Source organism: Hylobates moloch, unplaced genomic scaffold, assembly GCF_009828535.3.
Source record: "Hylobates moloch isolate HMO894 unplaced genomic scaffold, HMol_V3 SCAFFOLD_12, whole genome shotgun sequence".
NCBI classification, from domain to species: Eukaryota; Metazoa; Chordata; class Mammalia; order Primates; family Hylobatidae; genus Hylobates; species Hylobates moloch.
This window is the reverse complement of record NW_026652287.1, coordinates 29,750,251-29,767,375: the sequence shown is the minus strand read 5'-3', so window position 1 is coordinate 29,767,375 and position 17,125 is coordinate 29,750,251. Positions and strand designations below refer to the sequence as shown.

The 17,125-nt window shown below is 38.4% G+C and overlaps 1 long non-coding RNA gene across 1 annotated transcript in view; it reads right to left on the bottom strand.

The window, feature by feature from the left end:
* Window positions 1–10,469, bottom strand: part of LOC131380789 (uncharacterized) — a 69,201-nt gene extending 58,732 nt beyond the window's left edge. Inside the window, exon 1 of the long non-coding RNA XR_009208989.1 lies at window positions 10,319–10,469. This is a non-coding gene — a long non-coding RNA (uncharacterized LOC131380789). The remainder of the gene's footprint in view (window positions 1–10,318) is intronic.
* Window positions 10,470–17,125: the final 6,656 nt, after the last annotated feature.

Genomic DNA, 17,125 nt, shown 5'->3' with positions numbered 1-17,125 from the left:
TAGACATTTTCTATTGTGTTTCTAAAGTGAAAGATGGTAATTTTCCACTTTTATGTTCCTCCTGCCTATTTTTCCTCTCCCATTACTCCAAATTATAATTCTATCACAATTTTTGGTTAAATGGCTATGAGATATTTCCATTGTCGTGTCTAGGTAAATGTTCTTTCCTGAGTCAAGTTGTGAAACAATTCTATTTTTCTGTTTGCCTAACCTTTATCTTGAAGCAACCATTTCATTCTTCCATTTGCAAATTTTTTAATATTTCTATAATTATAATTCTTCCCAAACTCACCACTGAACTGTAAATCACTTCCTAATATTCTTTCCCACACAGTTAGATACGTACATATTCTACCACTTGCATCTCTCCTCACCTGGAGGCCGCTTCCTTTTTCACTCTGTGGGGCCATCATCAGGGGATTTCTCATTGCTATTGCCTGAGAAAGCCCATTGCCCCTTTGCCTCTTCTATGGGCTATATTGCATTTCATGAACACTGTTCTTCTGCTACCATTGTTAATATCCTTATCTTGGTGTAACACCCTCTATTTCTAACAGAAGGTATACAAAAAGCTTTTTTGTGCATGTGGAGACTTTGTTTATCTAAACATGTTTAAAATTAATGCAACCTCTGGTGGCACTTCCTCTTCTTATAAGGCCACCAATCCTATCTAATTAGGACCCTATCATTAGGACCTCATTTAACCTTTATTACTTCCTAAAAGCTCTATCAAAAAACAGTCATGTTGGGAGTCAAGGCTTCAACATATAAACTTTAGTGGAATCCCATTCAGCAGCCTGTTACTACTAAGATTAAGTTATGAAAACTGTGGCTTCCATCTTAGGTTTTGTCTCTCAAATCACTTGCCATGAGAGAAGCCAGCTGCCAGGCAACCTATGAAGCTGGCCATGTGCTAAGGAATGAAGGCATCCAGCCAACATCCAGAGAGAAACTGAGTCCTGACACTAACCATGAGAGTGAGCAGGAAGGTCAGTTCTCCAGCCTTGAGAATCACAAGGCTAAGGCTGGGGAAGTCAACCTGATTGCAATCTAGTGAAAGACCCAGCTAAATCATTCAGAACAACTAGCTACATCATTCCTAGATTCCCAGCTCTCAGAAACAGTGGGAAATAGTAAATGCTTATTTTAAGCTACTATGTTCTGGAATAATGGTACACAGTAATAGATAAGTGATACACAATGGCACTTGTCAGATACATATGTTGCAAATATTTTTCTCAGTCCCTTTTGCTCCCTCAACATTATTGTTTGAAAGCATTTCTTAAAATTTTAAGGTATATTTTATAATTTTTTCTTTCATAAAGAGTACATTTAGTGTCCTATATAAGAAACTTTGCCTAAACAAAGATTTTCTCTTAAGTTTTCTTCTAGAACTTTAACAGTTGTAGCTCTTATAATTAAATATTTGATTCATTTTGAACTAAATATTGTACTTGGTGTGAGATAAGCGTTGATGTTTATTACCTATATTTTTTCTTTCCACAAAGATAACCATGTGTTACCTTTTTAAAACATAACTTCAATATTCTTATTACCCACCAAAATTAACAATTATTCCTTAATATAATTATTCTTTAATATAATCAAATACCTGGTCAATGTTGATATTTGATTGTCTTATAAATGTGTTTCTCCTTTTCACAGTTTGTTTGTTCAAATTGGGATCAAAAGGAGGTCCATACAATGCAGTTAACTAATGTATTTGTTTCCTCCTTTCATTTATATGTTTTCCTTTTATGTTTTTTGTTTAACGTTGTTGAGAAAAAACAGGTTATTTGTTCTTTAGTGTCTCAAATAGTTTGAGTTTTGCTAGCTACATCTCTCTGGTGGTGTTGAATGTGTTCCTCAGTTCCCTATATGTTTAGTGAATTTGTTGACCAGATTCAGGTTCAGATTTTGGGTGAAGGGCAAAACTATTTCGTGCATAGTGTTGGGTATATCCATCAGAAGGCACATGACACCTGTTTGTCTCTCTTTTTGTGATGTTAGTGGCTACCCAAAGTCATTGCCTATGTTCATTAAATCATTGGGAGTTGAGACATAGTAGAATGTTAATTCTATTATTTTATCATTATTAGCATAGTTAATTCTATTATTTTATCATTATTTATCATTATCATCATACTTCCCTAAAAAAACACTTGTCCTTACTACCTATCCAATTTGGCTATCCTGAAACACAGTATGTATGATTATTGTAGGCATCCTCCTGGCTTTAACAATAAACATTTGGCTCCAGATATGTTTGAAACTCAATTGATAACCTACTATTCTGCAGTTAGATACACACACACACACACACACACACACACTCTCTCTCTCTCTCTCTCTCTCTATATATATATATATACACATATGGTGTATGTATCATATATATATAAAATCAAGATAATTATACTACTTTAAGTGATTATATTATTAAAGTTATACAATAATGAAAATACTATGCAAACTTTGGATATTTTTACCAAATCTCAGGATGGGGTCACAATTTAAAATGCTGGAATTAAAAAAAAATATTTTAGGTCACAATCAAAGGCAGTACTGCTCAAAGCTGAAGAATCCTTAGGCTTATGATGTGCCAGGTACTAAGTACTTTCCATAAGAGAGCTCATCCTCTTAACAATAGTACAGTGCTACTATCATTCCCATTTCACAGAGGAGAAAACTGATGCCAGGAGAATGACTTGTCCAAGCTCAAGTAAGTGATAGGATCAGGATTGGAACTTATGGTGTCTAACTCCAGATCCTACTCAAGATTATCATTGCTTTCAATCACACAAAAAATTTTGTAAATCTCTTTATTGAAAAGAGATTAAGCATCTCTCCCCAAATCAGCTAGCTAGACTCCAGAAGGGCTTGAATTAATTTGGGGATATGTGCTCTTGTGTCCAAAGGGAAGCATGCATATCTAAAGCATAAGTGTATATGCTTCACTAGCATAGCAAAGCATATGGCCTCAGTGCCAGCAAAACAGAAGCCATCCCAGGAACACTGGCCAGCACTCCTTCCTTTCCCTTGGATCTTCGCGTGGTTGTACCATCTTTAGTTTTCTCGAGGAGATTCAACACACGGGTGCAAAAAATGAAAGTCAAGAATCAAATAGGAAAATCTGTCCAGAGGAATCTAGGGAGCTGAGAAAAACTCACCAGAAAGTTTCCGATTGCTGCAGTTCTACTGTTTCATTTTTGACCATGGACTATGAGTCCCCCAGCTGTCTTTTCCCCATAATTTGTATTTAAAATATGAGTTCTCTCCCTTTGGACTGAGTCTGGGGTTGTCAATAGGACAGAATTTCATGAATCTCATTTTCCATGGATTGATACACAGCACATGAGCTGAGAAAAAGTGGACCAGCTTATTTCTAAGTCCTGTTTGTTCAACAATGATCAGATGAAAGGACAATGATCATGATTAACAATGACAACGATCGCTAATGCTCTTTAAGTACTTCCTTAACAGAGTTTGGCACTTTTCTAAGCACTTTGTATGTAATACCCCATTTAATATTCAGGTGGCTTAACTTGAATACTGAACTTGGTCCCATCAAGTTTGAACAAGGAGCCTGTTCTCTGAATAATTACACCATAGCTTCCATGACTGGATGCTTGTGCCTTAGAATATTAGCTTTGTCAGATATCACAGAAGATAAAAAGAAAAATTTCATTGTACAGTCCAATAGTACAAGTCTGTAGTTTCTTCTTTTCTTTTTGTCCTGTAGGGATGATTTGGGGGCTACTGAGATGCTTCATGAAGGCTTGTTGAAGGATGTCTGTCTTTGTGAGGAAGAAACTGAGGCACAGAACAATGGTCTGAACATCCTCCTTTCCAAATTACTGACAAATGCAGTTTCTACTGACTGGGTCCCACGTCACTTTAGTGGGACCGGTTCAGTTCTCCCCACACAGATCTGGTTTATCCAGCAACTGGCATCCTAATTCATAAAACGGGTCAACAAGCTGTGATTTTAAAAATTTATCCTGAGTAATAAGATTGCTGATGTAAGAGCAAATCGAGATCACCCCAAGAAAAGCAAGTCCTCCCCAGGGAAGATATTTTAAGGGGAAACATCTCCATTGCCCTTATTGGTTGTGTGGAAATAACTGTCATAGTTAAGGGAGTCCACTGAAAACCCAAAGAGATTTTCTCCAGCTTAGCTGGATGAGTCTACTGAATTGCTTATCACTATTTCTGTTGCATGTTTCCAAGCTTGGCCCATGGAGGGAAGGAGTTTTTGTTCATGCCATGCCACCATCACCATCCCCTGACATCCTGACCTCTTTACTTACCTTTCCTAGACCAAACCTCACCAAAATTGTCAAAATAGTTTTCCTTCTCTGCAGAAGGCTGCACCATGTTCCCAGGAATAAGTCTACTATGCAACATTCCTCTTGAGCAAGAACATTCTCTATATACCAAAGACAATACTCTGCAGTGGCAGTTCATTTGATTTAGTAAAATGACTCTTAATACATATTTATTGCATGGAAGAGAAAGTACCAATCTTTCCCAAAAGACAAAGCGGGAAATTTCAGTGCAGGGGAAAAAATAAACATGTCTTGAACCCCCATTTGTGCCACAATATTGTTCTAGATGTTTTATTATATTAATACTAACACTTTATTATATTAATACTAACACTAACTCTGACACTGATACTAATAATAATGATTACACCAATACTAATGCAAATATAAATACATATACTAATATTAATACCAAAGCTCATATATATATACTAATACAAGTATTAATACAAATCTGATACTGACACTGGTACTAATAAAATATTTCTCAGGGTTTTTTCTGCATGGAAGGACTTCCACTTGAGTATCCCTCCTGGCCTCTTATCCCATCACTTCTGTATCCCTCTCCACAGAGAAGGAATGAGTAACTTAATGGATGGGTAACAGCCTCTGATCAATTAAAAGGCTATAACCCCCAAAGATTTATTCTCTTTTCATCTCTGTTTGCCCAGACACCATCTACAAAAGGCAGTAATCCTGGATAAGAGAGTCTGCTCTGTCCTTCACACTCTGTGTAAAGGCCGGGATTTCAGGGCTGGTGCCTTCAAATAGGAAAGCAAGCCAGCCCATCTGAATGATCAAGAAAGTGCGCCCTCCAACCTAGCTCTATCCATAGCAAAGCTGATGCTATGATGTCCACCCTTAGACAGAATGAAAATGCCTGAGCTTTGGAACACAGTATTCAAAAGAGAAATAGAAATGAGACTTTCTGAACATGCTGGATGAGAAAGAAAAACCTGGGAATAAGGTTTCCTCTGCTGCAAATTTCTAAATCTTCTAAGAAGACAGAAATATCTCAAATATCTCCCTCTCGGAGAGGAGATAATAGAGTTCATTCTAACAGAGTGCATTCTCTCATGTCATGCCAGCCCACCATATCAAAAGGCAAAAATGATGTTGACCTAATTTCTTGAAGAGAGAGTTCTCCCAATTGTGGTCAAAGTGACATATCACAGATTCAGAGAGAAGTTTGGACTCTCTGGCATACATACTGACCAAGAAACTACGATAAATTTTCTCTCTGTCTTTCCTTCTTCTCTCTAATATGAGCCTATGGTCTTTGGCAACACAATTATTGGATTCTAGGAATATGATTCTTTCTGAGGTGACAGCTCTAGGGAGTATGGATTCACTTCTTTGCAGGTTTGGGGTCAGATGTATAAAAATTTGTGTTCTATTATTTCTTTTTATACTTTAAAATGTGAAATTTCAGACCCAGAATTCTCTCTGGTGGAAAACAATACTTTTTTTTTTGAGACAGAGTCTCGCTCTGTCACCCAGGCTGGAGTGCAGTGGCACAATCTCCGCTCACTGCAGGCTCTGCATCCCGGGTTCACACCATTCTCCTGCCTCAGCCTCCCAAGTAGCTGGGACTACAGGCGCCCGCGACCACGCCTGGCTAATTTTTTTGTATTTTTTTAGTAGAGATGGGGTTTCACCATGTTAGCCAGGATGGTCTCAATCTCCTGACCTCGTGATCCACCCGCCTCGGCCTCCCAAAGTGCTGGGACTGGAGCACAATACGTTTTTAAGATCATTGACGTTTATCTTCACAATATAGAATCCAATAAGGAAGGCATGGTATGGCATTTTGGTCCCATTTTTCAGATGCAGGACCACACCCAGAGATCATGTCCATTCCCCAAGGTCACACAGAGGACAAACACCAAGTCCTCCACTGTAAGCCAAGACCTAATTTCTTTTTCTCTCTTTCTTTTTTTGAGATGGAGTCCCGCTCTGTGGCCCAGGCTGGAGTGCAGTGGTGAGATCTTGGCTCACTGTATAACCTCTGCCTCCCAGGTTCAAGGGATTCCCCTGCCTCAGCTTCCCAAGTAGCTGGGAATACAGGCACGCACCACCACCACTGGCCCATTTTTGTATTTTTAGTTGAGACAGGGTTTCACCGTGTTGGCGAGGGTGGTCTCAAACTGCTGACCTCAAGTGATTTGCCCACCTTGACCTCCCAAAATGCTGGAATTACCAGCGTGAGCTACCACTCCTGGCTGACAAGACCTATTTCTCTGGTTAACATGGTTATAAAATTCTGGTCCAGAACACACTGAAGTGCTGAAAAATGCTTGTTAAAAGAAGCTGCTTCTTAGATGAGTGCAGTGGCTCACACCTGTAATCTCAGCATTTTGGGAGGCCGAGGCGAAAGAATCACTGAGGCTAGTTCAAGACCAGCCTGGTCAGCACAACAAGACCCTGTCTTTACAAAAAAACACACAAACAAACAAAAAATTAGCTGAGTGTCATGGTGCATGCATGTAGTCCTAGCTACTTGGGAGGCTGAGGCAGGAGGATCCCTTGAGCCTCAGAGGTCGAGGCTGCAGTAAGCCATGATCATACCACTGCCCTTCAGCTTGGGGTGACAGAGTGAGACCCCATCTCAAAAAAAAAAAAGCTACTTCCAAAAAATTAGATATAACTCTTTTTTCTGCTGTTATTGCTCCCTCCAGAACACCCTACAGATCACAGACACATCTCCCCAGGCTGTGCCGGCCACTTTCCTAGTCAAAACCTTCATGAGAGGCTTGCCGCTACTTACAGAATTCAATCTGAAACTTAGTGTGTGGTGAAATGTTTTTCACAAAGGAAGAACTGCTATTCCTCTCTAATTATGGTTATATATATTTGCTCACAGCCTTTCCTTCCCTGGAGAGCCCCCCTTACTCCCATACTGCATCAATCTGTCCCTTCCTGGTGTGGTCCCAGGGTGTCCTTGCTAACATCTTTCTTATCAGAGCCCCTGGTTATCTCACTTACTGTTGAAATCCTGACACATTTCTTGTCTATACCATTCATTTGTCTCTGCGTATCTCATCATCCCTTTTCACTTATAGAAACAAAATCCTCGGTCAGGCACGGTGGCTCATGCCTGTAATCCCAGCACTTTGGGAGGCGAGGTGAGTGGATTACCTGAGGTCGGTAGTTTGAGACTAGCCTGGCCAACATGGCAAAAGCCTATCTCTACTAAAAATACAAAAATTGGCTGAGTGTGGTGGTGCACTCCTATAATCCCAGCTACTCGAGAGGCTGAGGCAGGAGAATCACTTGAACCTGGGAGGCGGAAGTTGCGGTGAGCGGAGATCTCACCACTGAAATCCAGCCTGGGCAACAAGAGCAAACTCTGTTTCAAAAAAAAAAAAAAGTCTTTCCTTCTCCCCACTAGATTATACTCTTCCTGAGGTCAGGGAAAATAGACTAAACCTGGTTTTAGCTACAGACAATGGTTGCACAATGTTGGCACTTAATAAAATAATTTCAAGTTGACAGTGATGTCCTCTGAATATTTACTCCCCATACACTCTTTGACCTCTCTAGTACTGAGCATAGGGATTTGAATTGGTGCTACTAAATACTAGTGGCAAACTGCAAAACCCCAGTATTCTGGGAAATGCTTCACTGGACTCTTGCATCTGTCTTGGGTAATTCTGGTACTACCCAGACACGGCAGGCAGAGGCAGAGGTGTCTACTTTTTATTTGAATTGTGGAGTCAGGCTGTGGACTGTGACAAGTGGCTCAGGATTTTGGCTCAAAGGAGAAAATATACAACCATCTCTGTTACATGCACCAATAAAGGAGAAATATGAGGCAGAAAATAAGAAAAGCTATTTGTACTTTCTGGTCATTTCCACAGTAGATTGACCTTTCCAATTTACAGAACAAGAATTGCAAAAAAAATAAAAATAAAAAAACTTAGCAAGAATCTTATTAACTGCCATTTTACATTTGAATTGTTACCACAACCCTGTTATGCAATCTCTGAACACATAGAAGAGATTCCCTCAGGTGCCTACACCACCAGGGCCCTGGGTTTCAAGCACAAAACTGGGCAGCTGTTTGGGCAGACACTGAGCTAGCTGCAGGAGTTTTTTCATATCCCAGTGGCACCTGGAATGCCAGGGAGACAGAACCGTTCATGGCCCTGGAAAGGGGGCTGAAGCCAGGGAGCCAACTGGTCTAGGTCAGCGGATCCCACTCCCATGGAGGTCTTGACTCTTCATCCAATTTGCCAGTCTGTGTCTTTTAATTGGGGCATTTAGCCTGTTTCCATATGCAGAAAACTGAAACTGGACTCCTTCCTTACACCTTATACAAACATTAACTCAATACAGATTAAAGACTTAAACATAAGACCTAAAACCATAAAAACCCTAGAAGAAAACCTAGGCAATACCATTCAGGATATAGGCATGGGCAAAGACTTCATGACTGAAACACCAAAAGCAATGGCAGCAAAAGCCAAAATTGACAAATGGGATCTAATTAAACTAAAGAGCTTCTGCTCAGCAAAAGAAACTATCATCAGAGTGAACAGGCAACCTATAGAATGGGAGAAAATTTTTGCAATCTATCCATCTGACAAAGGGCTAGTATCCAGAATTTACAAGGAACAGAAACAAATTTACAAGAAAAAAAAACTCCGTCAAAAAGTGGGCAAAGGATATGAACAGACACTCCTCAAAAGAAGACTTTTATGTGGCCAACAAACATATGAAAAAACAGCTCATCATCACTGGTCATTAGAGAAATGCAAATCAAAACCACAATGAGATACCATCTCACACCAGTTAGAATGGAGATCATTAAAAAGTCAGGAAACAAAAGATGCTGGCGAGGATGTGGACAAATAGGAATGCTTATACACTGTTGGTGGAAGTGTAAATTAGTTCAACCATTATGGAAGACAGTGTGGCAATTCCTCAAGGATCTAGAACCAGAAGTACCATTTGACCCAGCAATCCCATTACTGGGTATATACCCAAAGCATTATAAATCATCGTACTATAAAGACACATGCACGTGTATGTTTATTGCAGCACTACTCACAATAGCAAAGACTTGGAACCAACCCAAATGTCCATCAATAATAGACTGGATAAAGAAAACGTGGCACAGATACACCATGGAATACTATGCAGCCATAAAAATGATGAGTTCATGTCCTTTACAGGGACATGGATGAAACTGGAAACCATCGTCCTCAGCAAACTAACACAGGAACAGAAAACCAAACACCACACGTACTCACACATAAGTGGGAGCTGAACAATGAGAACACGTGGACACAGGGAGGGGCCTGTCAGGGGGTGGGATAGCATTAGGAGAAATACTTAACGTAGATGACGGGTTGATGGGTGCAGCAAACCACCATGGCACGTGTATACCCATGTAAAAAACCTACACGTTCTGCACATGTATCCCAAAACTGTAAGTACAATAAAAAATAGGTAGAAAAGGGGAAATGACTGGCCAATAAACATATATATATTTACAGACTTTTGCATGAAACTGACTTTCATTTGTAGACATATCAGATTATACCAAAGATCTCTTTTTATACATTTTTTAAAGGGTGGCAGCTTCAGTTCAATAGCGTTCGTGAGACAATCCTTTAAGCTGTGTCAAAATGCCAGTTATCCTAAATGCCACCCAGATTTGAATAATTTAAAGAGAGACAAAACACACAGAGAAAGAAGGAATCATCTTTTGACGACCGTTGCTTTTGACGAGTCGGCCTCCCCCTGCTCCCTCCCTCTTTTCTGAAGCATCTTCCTCTCTCTATCAGTGGTGACAACTGCCAATCAAGCCTTCTGTGGCTGAGGGAGGGGGAGGAATGGGCAGGGGAGAAGCCAAGGGCAGGGGAGAGGGGAAAAACATGAAACATTCTTGAACAATTGCTCAAGGAAGATTCCCTGTCAGTGTGTGGTCTGGGGAAAAGAAGTCTTTTCCTTTTTTCATTTCTAATCTCTAACTGACTGTTTACCTCTTTTTACAAACTTGAATCTCTCTGTTGCTCCAAAGGTTCCCAAACAAATCGCCAGTCAGCCAGGATTAAGCTGCTTTGTTGCTGACGATTAGCAGGTTTGCTTGTAGTTTTAACATCTTCAGTAACAGCTGAATGTCAAACGATTCAGGAAATACTTGTCTTATTTTATCCAAAGCCATATAAATGTTTGAAATAAGCTGAGAGAAAGATACCACACAGAGAGGATTATAGAACGTTTCAGAGAGATGGAGTTTAACATGAACAACTGAGAACTCTATCAACACTTGTACTTCCGTTGTTTTTATGCCACCACTATTTTTTAAAGGTTATATTTTGGTCAACTCCCTTTCCCAAAGAAAAATCTGTAAATGTCTATTTGAATGCCAAACTCTATGAGATGAGCACATTGTAATTTACAAATCCTCATAGCACTCATTTATTGAATATCTACTGGGTACTGAGTACTGTGCCAGAATCAAGCCAAGTCTCAGTTTTCAAGAGCCTTCTATTGCATTCACTTGTATGTCCATTTCAGCATTTAATCGTTTTTAAAAAGCAATTAAATTACTTATGACTCTGTGTTACTTGCAAGACCCTGAAGGACAAAGACTATGTCTTCCTTCTCTACCATCCCTGACTGTGTTATGTCTTATTAATCTTCTAAATGTTAGCTACTCAAGAGCATCTCTTCCTTTTAAGCATCATGATACAGAGAAAGGCACTGGTTTGGAATCAGGGGCTCTGGCTCTAGCTCTACCTCATTTCATGGCCGTGGACAAACCCATCCTTCAGAAAGCCTTTGACTTTCAGCATTTATAACGTGAGGGGAGTTCTTTTCCATTGTTCCTTCCAATGCCAAAGTCTGTGATTCCTCGACCTCAGGGCAAGGAGACAGAATAGCAAGGCTGCCCAATTTTAACCACCTTGAAGACAGGATTTGTCTTCTTCATTGAACCCCCTGTGTCAGCAAACATAGTGTCCTGTAGTAAAGGTCTACACACTTGAAAGGAACTCAGACTAGGAGTTTGTGAAGCAGAAAAGGAAACAATTTGGTAGGCATCAACATGGTCCTGGGAGGTAAGCCGTAAGAAGGGCAAGATGAGAGCAGGCCCAAGATGTCATATGCGTATTTTTGAGTTAATCAGCAGCCACCATGTTCATGGGGTGTGCAGATAGGAGTGGAAAGTCTCATCAGGGCCTTGCAGGTGAGAGTATAGGAAGTGAGACTGGGGATGAAGGGAAGGCTTCTGTCCTGCTATATCTTGAAATACTTTCTATACAAATGTAAATTTACTTATTTCCCTTGTACTGAGTATATTTTACTATATTTTTCTATAAAAGCAATTTCTCCTGTCTCTATATGGATAGATTTACTCTGTCCCCACGCAGATGTCCCACATCAAGCCACTAATACAATAATGATCTCACCCTGTGTAGGGTATAAGAAGCATTCTAGCTCAAGCCCAGGAGCTTTGCCACTTTCACTTCTCACTTGGGAATCTTGCTCTGTTATTTCTCTCATCTTTTCCTCTACCTTCAGTCTCTTCCTCTTCACTGTCTTCTTCCATTCAGTCTACAAACATAATCTCATTCCGTTTATTCATTGATTTCTTTATTCAGTCATTCACATTAATTGAACACCTATTATACACAATGTATAAAAATTATTAACCCTCATCCTCAACAACATATGTTTTCATCACTTTAAGCAGATATCCTCTTCTTCTTTCTCACTGGGATCAAAGTGAATTAATGAGAATATCTTCAGTATCCCTTTCTTCATTATAATTCTCCACATCTGCCTTCCTTCCTGCCTCTTCACTTTTGTCTTACAGGAGGATATTTCTGGTCTTCATTTATCAGTTAGGATGGTTTCTGCATGCCTCTTAATAAGGAAGTGTATTATTTCATATAGCAGGAAATCCCATGATAGTACAGGCTCCAGGTAGAGTATGACCAAGGCTCTGGTTGCTTTCCTATGAGATTCTCTCAGCGATTCAAAAACACAAAAGCAAGGCAGTGGTTGTATTTGGGAAGGTGAGGGAAGAGAGAGAATGGAACAGTAAGCAGGGATCGTCAATTATATTTATAATTTATTTCTTTTAGCTGGTTTGTGGGTACTTGGGTATACATTAGTCTAGTCTTACCATTTTGTGTGAAAAGAAACATAAGATTTAAATATATTAATACGATGATTATTTGTAACCACACCCAACTCAAGAGTGCTTCTGAAGTCCCTTGTGTTTCCTTACACATTTTTATTTTCCATCCAGACTCCCAGAGGGAATGACTATACGGAAGTGTGTGAATCTTTGAATTTTATGTAAATTGAATAATTCTATATCTCATTTTTTACTTTTATTCTTCTATAATTTGACTTGTTTCTCTAACATAGTATTCTAGGATTCATACATGCTAATGCATATAGCTACAGTTCATTTGTTTTCAGCAATAAATAGTATTTTATTACACAAATTAGCTACAACTGAACCCTGTGGGAAATGCCAAGAAGCCACCACATCTGAGGAGTGAGAATTTTGAGGTATACCCAGGAAGTTTGCCAGATTTCATGAAAAAGTTTGTAAACCTGACAGTTTGATAAAGTTTGAGTTTATTGAACATATATTACTGTTCTATGCTGCAAAACAAATTATTGGCTAAGTGATTTGTTTAAATTATCAAATATTAATTGCATTGAATTTAAATTATTAAACATATTGGCTGAAAACAACACACAATTATTATCTCACAATTTCTATGAACCAGAAGTATGGGCACAGCTTAGCTGGTTTCTCTGCTTGGTTTTCACATGGCCGCAAACAGCATGTTAGCAAGGGCTGAGTTCTCATCTGGTGGCTTGGCAGAGAAAACTACCTGCTTCTAAGCTCCCTTGGGTTGTTGGAAGAATTTATTTTTTTTAATGGCTGAAGGAGTCATAAAAGGTTCCTTCTTCAAAGCCAGCAACTGACAGAAAGAACTACTCTAGAGCAAGCTGGCTTGGTACCAAGGAGGAGTCTTATTTAATGAAATATAGTCATGGATGTGATAGCCCTTCATCTTTGCCATATTCTATCACTTAGAAGAAAGTATCAGGATCCACTCACACTCAAGAGAAGAGGATTATATAAGAAATGAACACCAGGAAACAAGAATCATAAGGGCTATTTTAACATGTGTCCATCACAGAGCCATCTTCAAAGATGCCACATTTGACAAGGCCTCTTGTCTGACCCCCACTGCCACTGGAGAACAATGGCCTCTCCTTCACTTATTCATTCCCGAAATTATTGAAGTTTTCCTTCTCTGTCTTCATTAATCCTACCAGCTACATAAATGTTGGTCTTCTAAAATAATTAACTTTTGCTTTGTTGATTCTGTCAGTTATATGTTGATTTGCTATTTCATTTTTTTTGCTCTTATATTAAACATAATTTTTAAAAATTTCTTTGGACTTACGCTGTTCTTCTTATAACTTGAGTTGCATTTTTAGTTCATAATTTTTGACCTTTCTTTTTCTAGATTTAAGCATTCAAGGCCCTGCTCTAGCTATATCCTACAAGTTTTTATACATACTGTCTTTTATTATTTATATAATATTTACAGTATAATTTCCAGTATATTTTCTTCTATACCTATGAAATATTTAGAAGCACATTTTAAATTTACAAATGTATGGGGTTTTTGTTGTGGTCTGACATATAATGTTTTTGATGGACCTCACATTTTATAGCAATTTTAGTTTTATAGCAAAATTGAGCAGAAAGTGTAGAGATTTCCCATATATCCCTGCCTTCACACATGCATAGCCTCCACCATTATCAGTATCCCCCCCGCCCTGCAGAGTGGTACATTTATTACAACTGATAAGCTGCATTGGCACATCCTTTTCACTCAAAGTCCAGAGTTTATATTAGGGTTCACTCTCGGTACTGTACATTCTATGGGTTTGCACAAGTTTATGATGACATATATCCACCATTATAGTATCATACAAAGTAGTTTGACTTCCTTAAGAATTCATTGTGTTCTGCCTATTCATTTTTTCCTCCTCACTACCCCTCACAACCATTGATTGTCTTGCTGTCTTCATAGTTTTCACTTTTCCAGAATATTGTTTAGTTGGAATCATACAGTATGCAGTTTTTCAAACAGTCTTCTTTCACTTAGTAACATGCATTTAAGTTTTTTCCTTGTCTTTTGATGGCTTGGTAGCTCACATCTTTTTAGTACTCATCATGATACATCCATTGTCTGGATGTATCAGTCTGTTTATCCATTCATCTACTGAAAAATAACTTGGATTCTTCTAAGTTTTGGCAATTATGAATAAAGTTGTTATACACATTCATGTGCAGATTTTTATGCGGACATAAGTTTTCAACTCCTTTGAGTAAATATCAAGAAGTGCAATTGCTGGATCATATGGTAAGAGTATTTTTAGTTTCGTAGAAAACTGCCAAACTGTCTTCCAAAGTGGCTGTACCCTTTTGCATTCCCACAAGGAATGAATGAGAGTTCCTGCTGTTCTACATCCTTGTCAGCATTTGATGTTGTCAGTGTTTCAGATTTGGCCATTCTAATAGGTGTGTAGTGGTATTTCATTGTTTTAATCTGAATTTCTCTGATGACATATGATGTGAAGCATCTGTTCATATGCTCATTTGCCACCTAGATATCTTTGGTGATAAGTCTGTTTAGGTCTTTGGGCCAATTTTGAATCATATTGTTTGGTTTATATTAATGAGTTTTAAGAATCTTTTCTATATTTTGGATAACAGTCCTTTCTCAGATATGCCTTTAGCAAATATTTTCTCCCAGTTTGTGGCTTCTCTTTTTAATCTCTTTATAGTATCTTTAGCAGAGTAGAATTTTTTTATATTAATCAAATCCATCTCACCGACTTTTTCTTTTATGGATTGTGCGTTTGAAGTTTTATCTTTAAAGTCATCACCAAATCCAAAGCCATGTACCTTTCTCTCATGTTATTTTTTAAAAGTTTTGGCTGGGTACAGTCCCTCACACCTGTGATCCCAGCACTTTGGGAGGCCGAGGCGGGCGGATCACGAGGTCAGGAGATTGAGACCATCCTGGCTAACACACAGTGAAATCCCGTGTCTACTAAAAATACAAAAAAATTAGCCAGGCGTGGTGGCGGGCGCCTGTAGTCCCAGCTACTAGGGAGGCTGAGGCAGGAGAATGGCGTGAAGCTGGGAGGCAGAGCTTGAAGTGAGCTGAGATCGCGCCTCTGCACTGCAGCCTGGGCAACAGAGCTAGACCCCGTCTCAAAAAAAAAAAAAAAAGTTTTATAATTTTGTGTTTTACATTTATGTCTATGATACATTTTTAATTAATTTTAGTAAAAGGTGTAAGGTCTGCATCTAGATTCATTTTTTTTTGCATTTGAAAACATTTGAATGTCCAGTTGGTTCAACACTATTGTTTCTTTAAAGTATATTTCGAAGTTTTGAGTTTTTTTATTGATACATAATAGTTGTACCTATTGGGGGGCACATGTGATATTTTGATACATCACAAAATGTGTAATGATCTAATCTGGTAATTGAAATATGTGTCACCTCAAAGATCCGTCTTCCAATTCTGCTCTTCTAGCGACTTTGAACTAGACACTAAATTAACATTGCTAACAAGACTATCTCTGCTCCATTGAGTTGCCTTTGCCTCTTCATCAAAGATCGATTGACTATATTTATGCAGGTCTATTTTTGGTCTCTCTATTCTATTTCATTGTTATGTTTGTCTGTTCTTTTACCAATACCACACTGTCTTGATTTGTAGCTTTGTAGTAAGTCTTGAGGTCAGATAGTGTCAGCCCTCCAACTTTGTTCTTTTCTTTCAGTATCATATGGGCTATTTTGGGTATTTTGCCTCTCCATATAAACTTTAAAATAAGTTTGTCAATATCCACAAGATAATCTTTGAGGATTTTGATTGGGAATGCATTGAATCTATAGATCAAGTTGGGAAGAACTGACATCTTGACAATATTGAGTCTTCCTATCCAGGAACATGAAATATCTCTCTGTTTATTTAGTTCTCTGATTTCCTTCATCTGAGTTTTGTAGTTTTTCTCATAAAGAATTTGTGCGTATTTTGTTAGATTTATACCTAAGAACTTAATTTAGGAGCAGTGCTAATGTAAATGGTATCGTGTTTTTAATTCCAAATTTCACTTATTCATTGCTGGTGTTCAAAAAAGTGATTGACTTTTATATATTAACCTTCCATCTTGCAACCTTATGAGTTCCAGGAGTTTTTTGCCAGGAGTTTTTGTCCAGGAGCTTTACAGATATTTTTACAGAGACAATCATGTCACCTACAAAGAAAGACAGTTTTATTTCTGAATTCCCAATCTGTATACATTTATTTTGTTCTTATTGCATTAGCTAGGACTTTCATTATGATATCGAAAAGGAGTGGCGAAAGAGGCATCCTTGCTTTACTCCTGCTGCTAGTGGGTAAGTACAATGTTAGCTATAGGTTAAATTGTAGATATACTTCAACAAGTTAGGGAAGTTCCTCTCTATTTATATTTTCATATAAATAGAAACTGAGAGTTTTTATGATGAATGGGTATTGGATTTTGTCAAATGCTTTTTCTAAATCTATTGATATATTATGTAGATTTTCTCTTTTAGCCTGTTGATGCAATGGATTACATTAATCAATTTTTGAATCCTGAGCCTTGGCATCCCTGGGATAAATCCCACTTGGTCATGGAGTGTAATTCTCTTTATACATTGTTGGTATACTAATTTTTAAAGGTTTGTTGCTTTATTCTTTATG